Source organism: Diospyros lotus, chromosome 8, assembly GCF_014633365.1.
Source record: "Diospyros lotus cultivar Yz01 chromosome 8, ASM1463336v1, whole genome shotgun sequence".
Taxonomy (NCBI): Eukaryota; Viridiplantae; Streptophyta; class Magnoliopsida; order Ericales; family Ebenaceae; genus Diospyros; species Diospyros lotus.
This window is the reverse complement of record NC_068345.1, coordinates 29,199,179-29,217,284: the sequence shown is the minus strand read 5'-3', so window position 1 is coordinate 29,217,284 and position 18,106 is coordinate 29,199,179. Positions and strand designations below refer to the sequence as shown.

General features: G+C 37.8%; 1 protein-coding gene across 3 annotated transcripts in view; it reads left to right on the top strand.

Annotated features, from left to right (window-relative positions):
• The window catches only part of LOC127808772 (uncharacterized), an 82,701-nt gene that overhangs the window by 5,385 nt on the left and 59,210 nt on the right, over positions 1 to 18,106 (top strand). The gene's annotated exons all lie outside the window — the stretch shown is intronic.

Below are 18,106 nucleotides of genomic sequence, written 5' to 3'. Positions count from 1 at the left end.
CGAGGTGAATTTGGGCTCCTTCCGGTAGTTGCAATCTGTAAGCTACTGGCCCAATCTTTGCTGTGATGGGGTAGGGTTCGTAGAATTTTGGACTTAGCTAAGTCACTGGTTGCTTCGATATGGACTTAAGTTGGGGACTGGCTTAGTTTGAGGTATACCTCTTCTCCTACCTCAAACTCTATCTCACTCCTCTTTCTATCTGCCAGTTGTTTCGTCCGGTTCTATGCTTTGGCTAACTTAGTCTTTAGAGTTTGTAAGATGTGTTGCTGGTGTTGTAGATACGTATCCGCGGCTGCCACTGAGGTTGGCTCCCCAATCACCCGTACAAGGCCTCAAATGGCGTCATCCCAATGGAGCGGTTGTGGTTGAAATTATATCACCATTGCACTAGGGACAACTATTTGTTCCACCCCTTAGCTGCATAAAGCAGAAACACCTTAGATAGGTCTCTAAGCACTGGTTGACTCTCTTTGATTAGCCATCTGTTTCGAGATGGTATGCTGTTGACATGTGAAGTTTAGAGCCCAATGATTTCAACAATTCTTGCCAAAATAAGTAAACACTTTATCCCTATTTGAGATTATAGTCTAGGGTACTCTTGTGTATCTTCACCACATTGTCCAAAAACTCCCTGGCCACTTCTTGTGCTGTGAAAGGGTGTGACAAACTAAGGAAGTGGCTGTACTTAGTTAGTCGGTCCACCACTACCAAAACACAATTCTTCTCCTCCGATCGTGGCAATCCTTCTACAAATTCCATTGTAATGTTAGCCCAGGTTCGATCCAGTACTTCTAGAGGTTGCAGAAGGCCTGGTTTAGCTACTGACTCATGCTTGCACCTTTTACAAACATCATATTGTAATATGTACTCCATAATTGATTTTTTTAAGCCTGGCCAAAAAAAATACTTGCTTCACCTTCCTATAAGTTTTCTGAATTCCCTTTGTGTCCCCCTAGGGGTGATTCATGCATGGTTTGAAGAATTGTTCCCTTCAATATCTCACAATCTCCTATCACCAGCCGTCCCGGGTATCGATTCAGCCCGTTGCAGATGGTATAACCTTGCCTACTGCTACTGTCAATGCTCAGTTGCTCCATTAGCTCCCTGTCCACGACCCCTTATTGTAAGTTGCTACTACTTCTTGGTACCAATTGGGTACTAGTATTGTGATAGCTACACAATGCCCCTCCTTATGGCACTGTGATAATGCATCGACTGTCATGTTCGCTCTTCCCTTATTGTAATGAATCACAAAATTCAACGCCATACCTTTTCTTTGCAAATTAGTGTGCAGCTTTTGATGAGCCAGGAACTTAAGGCTTTTGTGATCAGTTCTTATGATGAATTGTCCCACCTCCAAATAATGTCTCCATTTTTCAACTGCCATGAGAATGGCCAATAACTCCTTGTCATACATGCTCAGCCCTTGGTGTCTTGGAGCCAAGGCTTGGCTCATAAAAGCCAAAGGTTGGCCATCTTGAGATAGTATAACCCCCACTCCTGTTCCACTAGCATCAGTCTCTAAGGTAAATGGTTTGTTGAAGTCAGGGATGTCGAGTATAGGAACCTCACTCACGGTTTGTTTAAGACCCCCAAATGCAGTCTCTGCCCTTTCATCCAACTTAAAGTTGTCCCTTTTCAATAGGTTAGACAATGGCTTGCTTATAACCCCATAATTCCTTACAAAATGCCTGTAGTAGCCGGTCAATCCCAGGAACCCCCTCAATGATTTGACATTCCTTGGTGTAGGCCATGATAGCACAGTTGATATCTTCTTGGGGTTGGTGTTAACTCTAGCACTAGAAATCACATGCCCCAAATACTCCACCTGCGTCTGAGCAAAAGCACATTCGGACTTTTTGATGCATAATCGAGTGAGTCTAAGGACTTGGAATGCAATTCTAAGGTGTTCTAGTTGTTGGGTGAATGAGGGGTTGTAGATTAAGATATCATCATATGATTCATTACAACAACATATCCAGCCTTTATCCCACTACATCATATGATTCATTATGGCTTGAAAAGTTGTTGGTGCATTAGTTAAGCCGAATGGCATTACGGTGAATTCATAATGTCCATGGTGAGTTTTAAAAATAGTCTTAGGAATATCAGTGGGGTTCATCCGAATTTGTTAATATCCAGACCTTAGGTCAAGCTTGGAAAACACTGATGCATTGGTTAGGTCAGCAACCCCATTTTGTTGGTGTGTATGGGGACATGCTAAGTGAGGTTGAATGCCATGAATTTGAAAATATGGTAAAAAGAATTGAAATTCTCCTCCATTATCAGATTGAAAGGCTTTGAGTTTAGATTGTGTTGGATGAGGAAGAGAAATTCAAATTTGAAGATAGTTAACCGAATGGATAAGGCCTTTAGTCTTGTAGTTTAAATATTGTAAACTTGTATTTTAAAGTTTAAATTAGTATCTATAATTTAGGAGATAGAATATCTTAATATTTAGGAGATAGCATATCCTATCTCATCTCCTACTTTATAGGAGACATGATAAGGATGAATGTTGTATATATTTCTGCCCTTTCGATTCAATATTTTTAATCAAGTAAGAGAGTTTTTCTGCTTGTTTCATGGTATCAGAGTCGAGGAAAATTCTCTAGTCAATCTTAGCCGATTGCTAGCTTCCTAAAAATCATGGCCGATACAAATCAAAACCCTAGTCTCACAGAAACTTCATCCACTAGTTCTCCAAGCGTTATTCATCCCTCGGCTACCTCTCAATCTTTCCCAAACTTGTCCAGCCATTCTATCGATAACCATCCATTGCAAATTACTCACCACAAGCTAAATATGAGTAATTTTAGGGAATGGTTTCAATCAGTTTTATTGGTGATCAAGGGAAAAGGAAAATCAGGCTAGTTGACCGGTGCTACTGCTGCTCCTCCACTGACAACGGCTTCTTATGGAACATGGGAGGCAGAAAATTCAACCATAATGGCTTGGTTGATAAATTCCATGGAGCCTAGGATTGGAAGGACATATTTCTTTCACAAATCAGCTAAGGAGATTTGGGATTCGGTGCAAGAGATGTACTCAGATTTGGAAAATTCATCTCAGAGTTTTGAAACCAGGTCAGCTATAAGAAATACCAGACAAGGTAATCTGAATGCTATAGATTATTTTAATACTTTGGTAGAATTGTGGCACGAGATGGATTTATTCTGTACTATTACTTGGGAGAATGTGGCTGATAGCATTAAGTATAATAAGATAGTTGAAAAAGACTGGATATTTGATTTCCTCCATGGACTTAACAGTGATTTAGATGAAGTGTGTGGCAGGATTTTAGGTACTAAACCTTTGCCTAGTTTAAGAGAAGTATTTGTAGAAGTTAGGCGAGAAGAAAGCCGACGCAAAGTGATGCTTCAATCGACTGATGACCTATCCCATCAACAGTCTGCCCTAGCCACTGTTAGACAAGGAGATTTTATTCAAAAAGATGATGGGAGGGAGAAACAATAGTGTGATCATTGCAAGAGACCATATCGTACGAGAGAGACATGTTGGAAGATCCATGGCAAACCAACCAATTGGAAACCAAAGAATAAGAGAGAAGGCACTAGATCAGCTTATGTTGCTGCCACATCCAGAGAGAGTGGACCAAAATCGATAGAAAGGGGACCAAAAACAGATCTCAATCTGTCAGAGGAACAAATCCAAACCCTATACATGCTTCTAAACCAAGGTACAAACTTAGCTGGGTCTTCTAATCATCAACCTACTGGATCAGTTGCCTTATAAGGTAATCCTCATTACTCATTTATATCAAAATAACTTCCTAAGGATGTATGGATAATAGATATTGGGGCATCCGATCAAATGGCTAGTTCTATAGATTGTATGACTGAATACAAGCCATGTAAAACAGTAATTGAGATATCTATGGCAGATGGGTCTACTGCACCAGCACTAGGACTTGAGAAAGTTTGTGTCTCTAACTTAAAACTCAATTCAGTCCTATATGTACCAGGATTAAGCTACAATTTGCTGTCCGTAAATTGGATTACCAAAGACATGAATTGCAAAGTAATCTTCTTCTCATCCTTTTGTTTATTTCAAGACCAAGTCTCGGGGATGATGATTGGCAGTGTTGAAGCTAAGGATGGTCTCTATTGGTTGAAAGGAAGTCCTTTAAACCCATTTTATTCGAATAAAGTTGTTCTAAATGTTCATTCAAATGCCAAAGCTATGTTATGGCATAGACGTTTAGGACACCCTAGTTTCCCTTACCTTAAATTTTTGTATCCTCAATTCTTCATTAATAAGGATCACAATCTTTCATGTGAGCAATGTACTTTTGCTAAACAAACTAAAGCTCATCATTCCATTCAACCATATAAACCCTCATCCCCATTCCACTTGGTTCATAGTGACATTCGGGGTCCTTCTAAACTCCCCAATGTTTTGGACTCTAAATGGTTCATAACTTTCATAGATGACCATTCTAGGGCTTGTTGGGTATATCTTATGAAAGAGAAATCCGAAGCTAACAACGTTTTTAAATAGTTTCACAAGTTTGTCTTAAACATGTTCCAAGTCTCTATTCATATTCTAAGGACTGATAATGGGAGCGAATATTTTTCTCATGACATAAACAATTACCTTCTTGACCATGGGATTTTGTATCAAAGTTCTTGCCCATGCACACCACAACAAAATGGAGTGGCCGAACGGAAAAATAGGCATCTCTTAGAAGTTGCTAGGGCTATGATGTTCACCACTCATGTTCCTAATTCCTATTGGGGGGAGGCTGTTCTTACGGTTGCCTATTTCATAAATCGTTTTCCCTCCAAGACATTGAACTTCCAAACACCCCTTGAGACCTTTTGTGCTATATATCCCTATGCTTCTTTCTTACAATCACTTGCGCCTATGGTGTTTGGTTGTGTTGTTTATGTTCACAACCACAGTACATCTCGGACTAAGCTTGATCCTAAGGCCCTAAAATGTCTTTTTATTGGTTATTCACCTACCCAAAAAGGCTACAAGTGTTACAGCCCTATGACCCACAAGTATTACATTTCCACCGATGTCACATTTTATGAAGATATTCCATTTTATCAGTCCAACAATGCAGTAGCCCCATTAGCCCCTGATCATCTCTCGGCTCTTCCACTTTCACTGCCAGTGTATTCTCAAGGGGGAGAAATCATTACCTATGACAATACACTGCCAGTGGATTCTCTCCCTACAATAGTTCCAGCAACCCCATTAGCCCCTGAGTCAAAATCAGTCGATTTTGAAACAACAACTTTTGACCATTGTTCTGGTCAGTTTTTTTCTGCCCAGCCACAAATCAAAACCAGATCAGCTGCTGACCCTAAGTTTGTCTATTCCTGATGACCAAGGAACCAAACAGAGTAGCAACAATGCCAATCATCTCTACCAATAGCTGGTCCATCGAAGGATGACTGCAGTTTTGGAAGGGAAATGACCAGAGACAAGACATAAATCATTAGTTCGAAACATGAGGCTAACAATGAGGCAATCCTTGAGGATGGGCTAGATTGGGCAATGCCAATAGCTCTGCAGAAAGGGGTAAGGTCCTGTGCAAAATATCCTTTCAAAAATTATCTCACTTATGCTAAGTTATCTCCTAAGTTTAGAGGTTTCATCGCTAAAGTTGACAGTATAGTTGTTCCAAAAGATGTTCAAGAAGCAATGCAGGATCCAAAATGGAAAGCAGTTGTTATGGAGGAAATGAAGGCATTGGTAGATAATAGAACGTGGGATATAGTGAGAAGACCCTTAGAAAAGAAAATAGTTGGGTGCAAATGGGTATTTATAGTAAAACACAAAGCTGATGACAGTGTGGAGAGATATAAAGCTCGATTGGTGGCCCAAGGTTTATTCAAACCTATGGGATAGACTATGAGGAGACTTTTGTTCCTGTGGCAAAATTAAATTCTATTTGGGTAATCCTTTCAATTGCTGTAAACTTAGATTGACCATTATATCAGTTTGATATTAAAAATGCATTCTTTAATGGTGATTTGTATGAGGAAATATACATAAAAGTTCCACTAGGTTTTGAAAGGGAGGCTGGTATAGGAAAGGTTTGCAGGCTAAAGAAATCTCTATATGGGTTGAAGCAATCACCTAGGGCCTGGTTCAAAAAGTTCAGCTTGACCTTAATTCAATTTGGGTATCAACAAGGACAAGCTGATCACACATTGTTTGTAAAATCCTCGGAAAATGGAAGGAAGTCTGTTCTAATTGTTTATGTTGATGATATAATTGTTACAGGTGATAACATACAAGGGATTGAGACCTTAAAGAGGCAACTAAAGGTCGAATTTGAAGTCAAAGATCTTGGGCTTATGAAATACTTCTTAGGCATGGAGGTTGCTAGAAGCCGAGAAGGATTATTTATCTCACAAAGGAAGTACCCCATGAATTTGCTAAAAGACATCGAGATGATGGATTGTAGACCTACTGGAACTCCATTAGATAAAGGATGGAAATCAAGAGAAAAAGATGATGATGTGCCTGTGGATAAAGAGAGGTACCAACGGTTGGTAGGGAGGTTGATTTATTTGTCTCTTACAAGGCCTGACATAGCTTACGCAGTAAGTAAAATAAGCCAATACATGCATTCTCTACACAAAGACATATGGATGCCGTTTTTTATGTGCTAAGATATTTAAAAGGAACCCCTGGAAAGTGGTTGATGTTTCATAAGACAAAAGAAAGAGGAATTGAGGTGTTTGTTGATGCAGACTGGGCAGGATCAAGTGAAGACAACAAATCAACAATCGGATATTGTACTAAGGTGTGGGGAAATTTGGTGATATGGAGAAGTAAAAAACAATCAGTGGTGGTCCATAGTAGTGTTGAGGTAGAGTTTCGAGCTATTGCTCAAGGAATGCGTGAAGTAATCTGGCTAGAAAGGCTATTGGGAGACCTAAAGATACCATTGGTTCAACCCACAAGGATATACAGTGATAGTAAGTCAGCAATAAGCATAGTGAAGAATCCTATCCAACATGATCGCATGAAACATTTTAGGATAGACCGAAGCTTTATAAAATGAGAGATTGAAGGAGGAGGGTTAATCTTGTTTTATACTCCTACCATTGATCAAGTAACAAATGTGCTCACCAAAGCAATGGTAAGACAAGGTTTTGAATTTCTAAGTGGCAAGCTAGGGATGATGTGTATCTACTCCTCAGCTTGAGGGGGAGTGTTGGATGATGAAGAGAAATTCAAATTTGAAGATAGTTAACTGAATGGATAAGGCCTTTAGTCTTATAGTTTAAATATTGTAAACTTGTATTTTAAAATTTAAATTAGTATATATAATTTAGGAGATAGAATATCCTAATATTTAGGAGATAGCATATCCTAACTCATCTCCTACTTTATAGGAGACATGATAAGGATGAATGTTGTATATATTTCTGCCCTTCCGATTCATTATTTTTAATCGAGAAAGAGAGTTTTTCTACTTGTTTCAGATTGATATTGCAATTCAACAAATTTATGAAAGGTAATAAAGCTAGATAAGGCATCAGACTTAAGTTTCAATAGATATGGTCATGTGTATCTGGTATAGGCGTCTACAAAAATGTTGTAGTATATATAACCTGTTGTAGATACATTGGGAGCTGGACCCCAAAGATCAGAATATATTAATTCCAAAGGTTTCTATGCTGTGATTTTATAAGTAGAAAAGAGAAGTTGATATAACATAAAGAAAGAGAAGAATTTTATTCAACACCATTTATCAGCAAAGGAAGGATGCCCCAACCTTGCATGCCATTGATTACACATAGTTTTACTTGGAATTGTGTTTTTATTCAAAGATAGGGCATGGCAAGATGAAGACTCTACATTAGACATTGTAGATTTTACATAATTACAATGCTTTGACAAAGGAGAGAAAGAAGACAAATCTGTGGAATCAATTTCAGACTTGCTAGAATGAGATGCAGAGGAATCAAATGATGGTGACAGCTGATCGAGACCATCTTTAAGGTGTCCTCGGATTAGTACATGTTGAGGAAATTGATGCTGACTAGTATAGTGAATTGCTGTAATTAGTTATGTTGTTTTTTGTATTCAGTAAAGGATTAGTTAAGTAACTAAGTCGATTAGTTACTTTGTTGTCAAGGATAGCTGGATATAAATAGTTCAGTTATGTCTTATTTCATTTTGATTTAATTCATTGATTGAGGTATTCTTTAGAATCTCTCATTCTCATTTTTCTCGTGTGATTTTCTGTTTCTTCATTTCACATCTGAAACCCTAGTTACATGGTATTAGAGCTTTTGATCTACACCCATGGCATCTAATCAAGATTGCAGTGCCTCCTCGTTACCTCAATCAAATTTTTCTTTATCTTCTAACTCACAACTCGATTTTCCTTCAGTTGCAAAATCCTTCAATTTTGTCCCAATCAATCTTGATACCAGTAATTACCTATTTTGGAAGGCACAAATCTTAGCTACCATTAGAGCCTTTGACTTGCTTCAATTCGTTAACAAGTCTCTGCCTCCGCCTAAATATGCTCCAAATGCAGAAGCAAGAGGATCTAATTCACCGATTATAAATCCAGCATACGTGATCTGGATTAAATCTGATCAACTTCTTCTTGGATGGCTCTTTTCTATGATAGATAAGGAAGTCCTTGCACAGGTGATATATTGCGAATCATCCGAGGAGGTATGGTCTTCTTTTGAGACTCTCTACTCGCAGCATACAATTGCTAAGTGGTTTCAATTAAAACAACAAATATGGTCAATTAAGAAGAACTCTCTTTCTGTTAATGATTACATTTTGAGAATCAAAACTATTGCACATGCTTTAGCTGCTATCGGTGAACTCCTATGTGACAAGGATTTGTTGTTAGCAATTTTGAATGGCCTCGATCATGATTATGAAACTGTGGTGAGTCTTATTACATTTCAGATGGTTGAGATAAACTTAGAGAAAATTCAATATCTCTTGTTAATGCATGAACAAAGATTAGCCACTAAGAATTCATCTGCTTTTTTCTCTGTTAATTTCGATTATGCTGTTTCACCATCCATGAATGTGAATGTTGGCTCTTATGGATCTAGATCTGGCAGTGGCTATGTTAATAATAGAGGAGGTTTTGTATCCTGTGGGGGCGGTTATTTGAATAGAGGAGGTAGGAGTCAAGGTCGATTTGGTGGTAGGAGAGTATATTGCCAACTATGTGGTAAACCTAGCCATTTTGTAGACAAATGTTACCACCACTTTGATAGGAGTTTTCAAAGAGTTTCTGGTCAGAATCAAAGTCTTGGAAATTTTGGTAGAGGTGGTTCTCAGTTTCAATCAGATTCGCATGTTTTTCAAGTTGCTCCTAATGAATCTAATGAAGCTTTTATGGCTGACTTAGGGTCTACCTCTTATGGTTATTTGCCTCAGTCCGTTGATACTCAATCCCAAGCCTCATGGAGAATCTCCTTGGTTTCTTGGCTCTGGAGCAACTAACCACATTATGTTCAACCTCAACAATCTTTCTCTATTCTCTCCATATCATGGCGTTGATAAAGTTGTTGTTGGTGATGGTAAGACATTACCTATTTCCAATGTTGGTGTCAATCATTTACATACTCAAATTCACCCTAGCTCTATTCTTTCATTACCTAATGTACTTCATCTTCCTCATATGAAAAAAAGTCTCCTTAGTGTATCTCAACTCACAAAGGATAATAATGTTGTTGCTAAGTTTAATTCTACTTCTTGTTTGATTAAGGAGAATGACTCAGGGCTGGTGCTACTTCGAGGAACACTTAAAGATAGCCTATATCAGTTGATATCATCATTTGGTCATGCTATGTCTGAGTCCAAGGTTATTCCTTCTTTCAAGACCTCAGAAGCTGCCACTACTTTTCCTGTTTTTTCAAATAAATGTACAAGACAGTATTTGTTCTCTCCAGATCTGTCATCTAGCTAAATGTAGCGCAAACATGTAATGTCGGGCAACAGTGGCATGCCAGATTAGGGCACCCTGCATCTCATGTACTACAACATGTTTTGAATAAACTTTATATTTCTTGTTCCAAGTTTGATATTTCCTTTGGTGATTCCTGTAAAATTGGCAAATTACACCAACTTCCATTTTGCTCATTGTCCCATTACAACAAAACAACATTTGGAATTTGTTTATTCTGATGTGTGGGGTCCAACTCCTATTACTTCTACTGAGGGTTATCGTTACTATCTTATCTTTGTTGATGCATACAAGATACATATGGCTATTTCCCTTGAAACTGAAGTCTGATGCCTTACCCATTTTTATGAATTTTCATAAGTTTGCTAAGTTACAATACATCTCAAAACTAAAAGCCTTGCGAACTAATAATTGGGGAGAATTTAAAGCCTTTTTGCCCTGCCTTCAGACTTGTGGCATTCAACCTTATTTTACATATCCTTATACACACTAACAAAATGGTGTTGCTGAAAGAAAACATCGACATATAGCTGAGATGGGTCTTACATTGTTAGCCCATGCTCATACGCCTTTAAAATTTTGGGTAGAAGCATTTCAAACAGTTGTCTACACCATAAACCTTTTACCTTCTGCTGTCCTGAAATTTTGCTCCCCATTTGAGTTACTTTGTCATAAATAGCCTAACTGCATTGACCTTCTACCTTTTGGATGCTCATACTTTCCCTATCTTCGACCTTATAACCGGCACAAGTTTGATTTTTATTCTTTCAAGTGTGTGTTTCTTGGTTATAGCCATGTTCAAGCAGGGTATAAATGTTTACATTCTTCGGGTAGAATATATGTCTCTTGACATGTTAAATTTAATCCAGATGAGTATCCCTATCCTAGCTTGTTCTTACCCTCAGCTTGTTCCTCATTTGCAGTTCAGTCCCATGGTCCTTCAACCTCTATTCTTCATTTTCTTCCTTCTCTTTATTTTGATGTTCCTCGAGTAGCACGGTCTTCAGTTCCTTCCTTGTCACCTTCTGATCTTACTGATTCTGTTTCCTCTCCTATTATGTCTTCAGAGCCTTCTTCAAATCAGTAGTCTTGTTTGCCTATTCAGCCCCATATTCCTAAACATAAACTTGCTCCAGCACCCTCTATTCATCCTATGATAACTCAATCTAAGTTTAAACAGCCTGTTGCTACCTATCCCCATGCATTAATCAGTACCCTAGAATCTAATTCAGTTAATGAAGCTCTCGTAGATCCTCATTGGATTACGGCTATGAAGGAGGAATTCTCTACATTACAGCGTAATCATACATGGGATTTAGTTCTATTTTCATCTGATATGAATCTTATTGGTTGCAAATGGGTATTTAGGGTCAAGTATAAATCTGATGGGTCGTTTGATAGCTAAGGATTTTCTTTAAACCCCTGGAATAGACTATGCGGAGACCTTTAGTCTTGTTGTTATGGCTCCCACCATTAGAGTTTTTTTGATTCTAAATTTCCCTCTTATGTTTGTAAGCTGAGTTTGGTACACCTAGAGCTTGGTACACCAAATTAAGGACAACTTTGCAAAATTGGGTTTTATCAGATCTGTTTCAGATGCTTCTCTGTTCATTAAGAGAACAAATAAAACTGTATTGTTCATATTGGTGTATGTTGATGATATCCTTGTCACAAGGTCTGATCCTATTGCTCTTAAGGCTTGTATTCATGATTTGGACACTTGTTTTGCGCTCAAAACCTTAGGTTCAGCAAATCATTTCCTAGGTTTTGAGGCTTATAGAGATGTTGGTGTTATGTATCTTACTCAATCCAACTACACATTGGATTTGTTGAAAAAGGCGGGAATGCAAGACTGCAAGCCATGTGAGACACCAGTGAATTTGGGCATTTCATTGACTGATGAAGGGGATAGTTGTTATGATCCATCACTCTATAGAACCATTATTAGTTCTCTCCAATACTTGACCTATACCTGATTAGATATAGTTTTTATGGTTAATAAATTGAGCCAGTTCCTATCCTCTACTAAAGTGCAACATTGGATGGCTTGTAAATGGTTACTTCGATATCTCAAGGGCACAATAGATATGGGTTTGCTATTTGCACCTACCTCTAGTGAATTGTCCCTAACGGTTTACATTGATGCAGACCATGGTGGCTGCAAAGTAACCAGGAGATCTACTAGTGGGTTATGTGTATTTCTTGGCCAAAATTTGTTGGTTTGGAGCTTTAGGAAACAGTCCATGGTGGCTCGTTCTGTGGGAGAAGCAGAGTATCGTGCAGTATCACAAGAAGTGACTAGAATCATGTGGAATTGGGCTATCCATTAGCTCGTGTTCCAGTCTTATGGTGTGATAACCTAGTAGCAAAGAGCATAGTAGAAAATCCAGTGTTTCACTCATGTGCCAAGCATATTGAAATAGATGTGCACTTTGTTTGGAAAAAGGTGGAAAATGGAGAGATTGAAATTCGGTATGTTCCTACTCTACATCAAGTGGCAGACATCTTTACCAAAGGACTATCAAAGGACAAGTTGTGTTTTTTGTGTAACAAACTTGGGCTCAGATTATCTCCTATATATTCTCATGTGCCAGTAGTTTCAGACAAGACAAAGCTTACCTGTTCTAACTCTGTCAGGAGGTCTAATTTGAGGGGAAATGTTGAGAGGAAATTGATGCCAACTGGTATAGTGAATTGCTGTAATTAGGTATGTTGTTTGTTATGTTTAGTAAATGATTAGTTAAGTAACTAAGTCGGTTAGCTAGTTTGTTGTCAATGATAGTTGGATATAAATAGTTTAGCTATGCCTTATTTCATTTTGATTTAATTCATTGATCGATGTATTCTTCAGAATCTCTCATTCTCATTTTTCTCTCGTGTGATTTTTTGTTTCTTCATTTCACATCTGAAACCCTAGTTATAGTACCAAGTCCTGTATTCTTGTCCTGAATCAAACAAGAGTTAGAATGAAATTTAACAATTACATTGTTGTCTCTTGTAATTTGAGAAACACTAAGAAGATATTTCTTGATGTGACGAACATGAATTACATTAGATAGAGAAACAATAGAAGTAAGATTAGTTTGAGTATAAAGTTGACTGGGGCCAACATTTGAAATGGACAATCTCTTACCATTTCCAACTGCAACCTTGTCAACACCTTGGAAGGACAGTGCAAAGAAAGGTTATTAAGACCGGAAGTAATATGATTTATTGCGCGAGAGTCAACAAGCCAGGATGGCTCAATGCTATGTGATGAAGAAGAGAATTGGTTATCTGAAAAATGGTTAAAATTGCCACAGTGAGATCCTTGAAGAGGACCTGTCTCACTCAGAAATACCTCACTTGAATCACTAGGAACAGTAAGATAGGCTCTCGGATCAGTCTGAGACATACTGCCACTTCTGCCAGGATTTGGATTAGAAAATCGCTGAAAATTTCTGTTAAACCTATGATAGCACTTGTCAATAAAATATCCTGGTTTTCCAACAGCTGACATTAAACTTTCTTACAACTAGATCTGCCTTGGCCTCTACCTCCTCTAGTAGCATAACCACGTCCTTTGTTAGTATAACCACCTCGATTAAGAATAGGTCCGCTTCCATTCTTGGACCAATGAGATGCAACATTTGCAGTTATTGGAGATGCAATTTCAAAATTGAAGGCCGAAGACATAGAGGCAATTTTGATGGCTATTTGATGGCTATTATCTGTTCATGCATTAATAGAAGATATTGAACCTTTTTTAGGTTAATATTGTCCATTTGATAAGTGATTAAACTGACTATGGTTTCGTAGTCACTGTCTAGGCCACCTAGAATAGCCAACAGTAGATCCTTGTCGCTAGTTGGCTTACCAATTCCTGCTAGTGCATGTTCTATTGTTTTAATTTTCAAAACATATTCACTCACTGATAGAGATTCTTTCTTCACAGATCTCAATTGTTGTTTTAATTGAAATGATTTAGCAACTGTTTGTTGAGAATACAAGTTCTTAAGGACAGACCATACCTCAGTACATGATTCACAATGAATTATTTGTGCAAGAACATCCTTTTGAATTGTAGAAAACAACCAACTAAGGAGCAGTTGATCAGACTTGATCCATGCAAGATAGTCAACATTTACCATCCGTGTGAGGATCATCGTAAGCTGGATCTGGAAGATACTTGATCAGAGTCTTCTCTGATTTGTTGATAAAGGAAACCAGATCAAATGCTCTGGTTGTGGCTAGAATTTTTGCTTTCCAGTAAAGACAGTTATTACTATCTAACTTGATTGGAATGAAGTTGAAAGGTCTTGCAACTGCAGAAAAATCAGACTGCAAAGCAGATGACAAAGAGCAGGATCAACGAAGAGAGGAAGCACTGCATTGTTCTTGACTTTCAGCCATTGACGTAGTCAATGGCTGTGATACCATGAAGTGAGATATTCAATGCAGTAATAGAAAAGAAAGAAAGAAAACTGAAGCGAAGTTGAAGAGAGAAAATTAAAGAGAATTCGAAGCTAGGGTTTCACAAAATAAGCTTCTCAATATTGAAAACAAAGAATCAGCTGAGTATAAATCTGTTTTAAGTACAACTTCTTGTACTTATTTGTACAGCTGTAATGTTAACAAACATCTAACTAATTTTACAACAACTGTAACAAATTATAACAGAACATAACAAACAACTGTAACAAACTATAACAGAACATAACAAACTAGGTGACACAAAAACTAATTCTCTTCTACATAATATTGGTTACTCACTGATTATCTTGTTGAATAAGCTTCATATCTAAAACAATCCTCAGATTGATGTTTCTCATGTTTGAAGAAGAGGGATAGGATAGGGTACTAGAATTCAAGATTTTTTTTTGTTTTTGTTTTTTTAATTTAAAAATTATTAAATTAACATTATTTTTTATTTAATTTTTAATGGAGCTAGCATTGGATTTGAGATTTTTAACAAAATAGCATTGGATGAGATCCGAGCTTGGCTTGAAAAAGACTAGCCCGTTGCATTAGAGGGTCTAAGCCCCCCTAGCTGAACTAGCTAGTCACAATATGAGACACATGCTCAATGATGTGATGAATCGAAGAGTGTATCACATTTTTGCATTGTATTGGAACATGCATCAGATGTATTGTATGATACGATTTGATTTGGGTGTATCGCACAATTCAAAGCGATACAAAAAATGAGGTTAAAATTAGATTTTTGTAGCCTGGTCTATACAAACAGTCCTTGAAAATGCCACCAAGTTTAGAAATAAAATCAGTTTAATATTGAAACAATCATGCAAGACTGCAAATACAAAGAGTCATATGGGAATCCAAACAGTCATAACAGATAACTGTTCAAAAATATACATCAATAACCAGTTTAAAAGTAAAGCTTATGACAAGCATATGACCAAGATTATTGCTCTCCATTAAAGCTTACTGCTGGTCTATGCCCAGCATATGAACAGTCTCTCCACTATTTCCTATTCGTAAGACCCGGTTAATTTGGATTCCTGGGTTAAAATTATTTTTTGAGTATCCTTTTAATGTTAAAGGCATAAGCATCTTTTATATTCTATTCTTTAAGCTATTTATCAAATTGTTACTGTATTGTAAGATGCGCTATGATTCATGATACATAAATTAGGCCTTCTGATTCATGATACATATCTCGATCTGACAACTATGTCCATTAGAGATTTTGTTGCTGCAACTGGAAGTTTACAGCATGACCACCATCTTGCCATCGTTTGTTGTGTGCACATCACCATTGATTTACCAAGTTAATACTTTGTGTTGCTGGTTGATCCCCATTCCCAAGTGAAGACATCTATTCACCAAGTGGAGCTATTAAAATATATGTGCTGGATTTGAATACCTTTGGTGGATTTGGATCTGATTTGTTGGATTAGAATATTTATAATTGGTGAATTTGAATAGTTATCCTAGTTGGCCCTTTGTTCCTAACCATTACTGTTTGATAATTTTAAGGAAGCAATGGAACTAGCTTCTGTGCAAAGGAGATGAGCCTCTAGCCACCGCCTCTCATTAGGGAAGACCCAGGCGCCCTCTCTGTTGTTGTTATGGTTGATGGGCCAAAGCACCAGAGGCCTTATGATCTTACATCTTCTTTATCCAATTTTGCTACTGCAGTATTAAGAGCAAGCAAACATTGGGCAAAAATATGCATAGTTGGCACACACCTGCCAGCTCAACTAGCAGGTCCTTACGCAATTGCAAAAGGCCTTTGCATAGGATCCGCTAGTTATGCTGGCGGGTCTACCTTTTCTGTGCTAAAAACTTGGCTTGTTTTGCTAAGGAGAAGCTAGAAAGATTTGCCGGTTGGGCTAGCGAGTCTCTCGGCCCAGCCTTAGACATTGTGAAAGAAAATATTACAAGAAGCTGTTGTTTCTAGCTGTTCAATATTGTATTTGATGTGTCGTTCTTTAATTATGTTATATTTGTTGTTGTATGGTGCAGTTGACAGACTTAGACTTGCGCTTATGTTAGCGCCTCTGTTATGTTGGTGGATTAGGCTCTTGTTGATTATTTATAATCAACATGGCCTTATTTTATGTTGTCTTTGGATCATTCTTACCTTTTGAGTAATATTCAGAGCTTTTCTTCCTCTTCGTTTGTGCCCTAGCCTATTAATACATGGTATCAGAGCCTCGACCAAGGTCAATGGCATCCAATACAGATCATAGTGCCTTCTCTTTCCTTCCATCGCATTCATCTTCGTCTTTGTCCTCTGCCTCGTAGTCAAATTTTGTTGCGATGGTGAAAGCTTTCAGCTACATACCTATTAGACTTGATCCGAACAACTACATTTTCTGGAAGATGCAGATTTCAACAACGATCCAAGCATTTGACCTTCAATCCTTCCTCAATAAAGTATCACCTCCAGCTAAGTATGTTATAGATCCTACTGCTAGTGAAGATGGAACGCCTATGATGAATCCAAAATTTTTGAGTTGAATGTGATCGGATCAGCTGTTGCTTGGGTGGCTTTTCCCAACAACTAACAAAGAAGTCTTGGCGCAGGTGATTAATTGTGAATCATCTGTTGAGGTATGGTCATCACTTGAAAACTTATAACCCTCGTCAAACAATTGCCAAGTTTTTTCAATTGAAGCAGCGACTTAGGTCAGTTAAGAAAGATTTCTTGTCTATAAATGACTACATTCTTAAGATCAAGACTATATGCCACTCACTTGCTGCCATAGGAGAGCCTCTAAGTGATAAGGATTTGCTTATTGCAATCCTCAATGGATTGGATTATGAATATGAGACGGTAGTCAGTCTTATCACCTTCCAAATGGACGATATAGATCTTGAAAAGGTCCATTACTTATTACTGATGCATGAGCAAAGATTAAATTTTAAGAATTTGGCACATACGTCGTCTGTTAATGTTGAGTCAATTATGCCATCATCTATGCATGTAAATATGACTGCATATACACCAAGGAGTTCTGGAAATTTGGTGCATAATAGAGGAGGTTTTGCTTCAAATAGAGGTGGTTTTATAAATCAAGGGGGAAGAGGTAGAGGCAGACAATCGGGAAAGAGGATTTACTGTAAGCTTTGTGGCAAGCCAGGGCACTTTGTTGATAGGTGTTTTCATTAGTTTGATAGAAACTTTCAGCGAAATTCTCCTCCTATGTGTATTAGAATTTTGGAAGGCCTCTAATGGTTTCCCAATCAGATTTACGAGCGTTTCTAGCCTCCCTTAGTGATTCTAGCGAGGCCTACATGAGTGATCTAGGTTCTGCCTAAGTAACTCATTATAATCATTTTTCTTAGCCTATTTAATACATCTTTGTCACAGCCTTCTTTAACAGATCTGGATTGGTTTGTTGACTCCGAACCTACAAATCACATAACCTCAAACCTTAGCAATCTCTCACTTCATGCTCCTTACAATGGTAGTGATAAAGTCTCCGTTGGTTGGTAACAATAAGCAACTCACTATTTCTAATGTTGGTCTTGGACATTTGTGTACTCAAAACCAAACCTATTTCCACTATTTCTTTGCCAAATGTTTTGCATGTTCCTACCATAAAAAAGAATCTAATTAGTGTCTCACAACTTACAAGAGACCATGACCTTGTTGCTGAATTTAACTCTAGTTCTTGTTTGATTAAGGACAAGAGTACTGGGAAAGTGCTACTCAAGGGA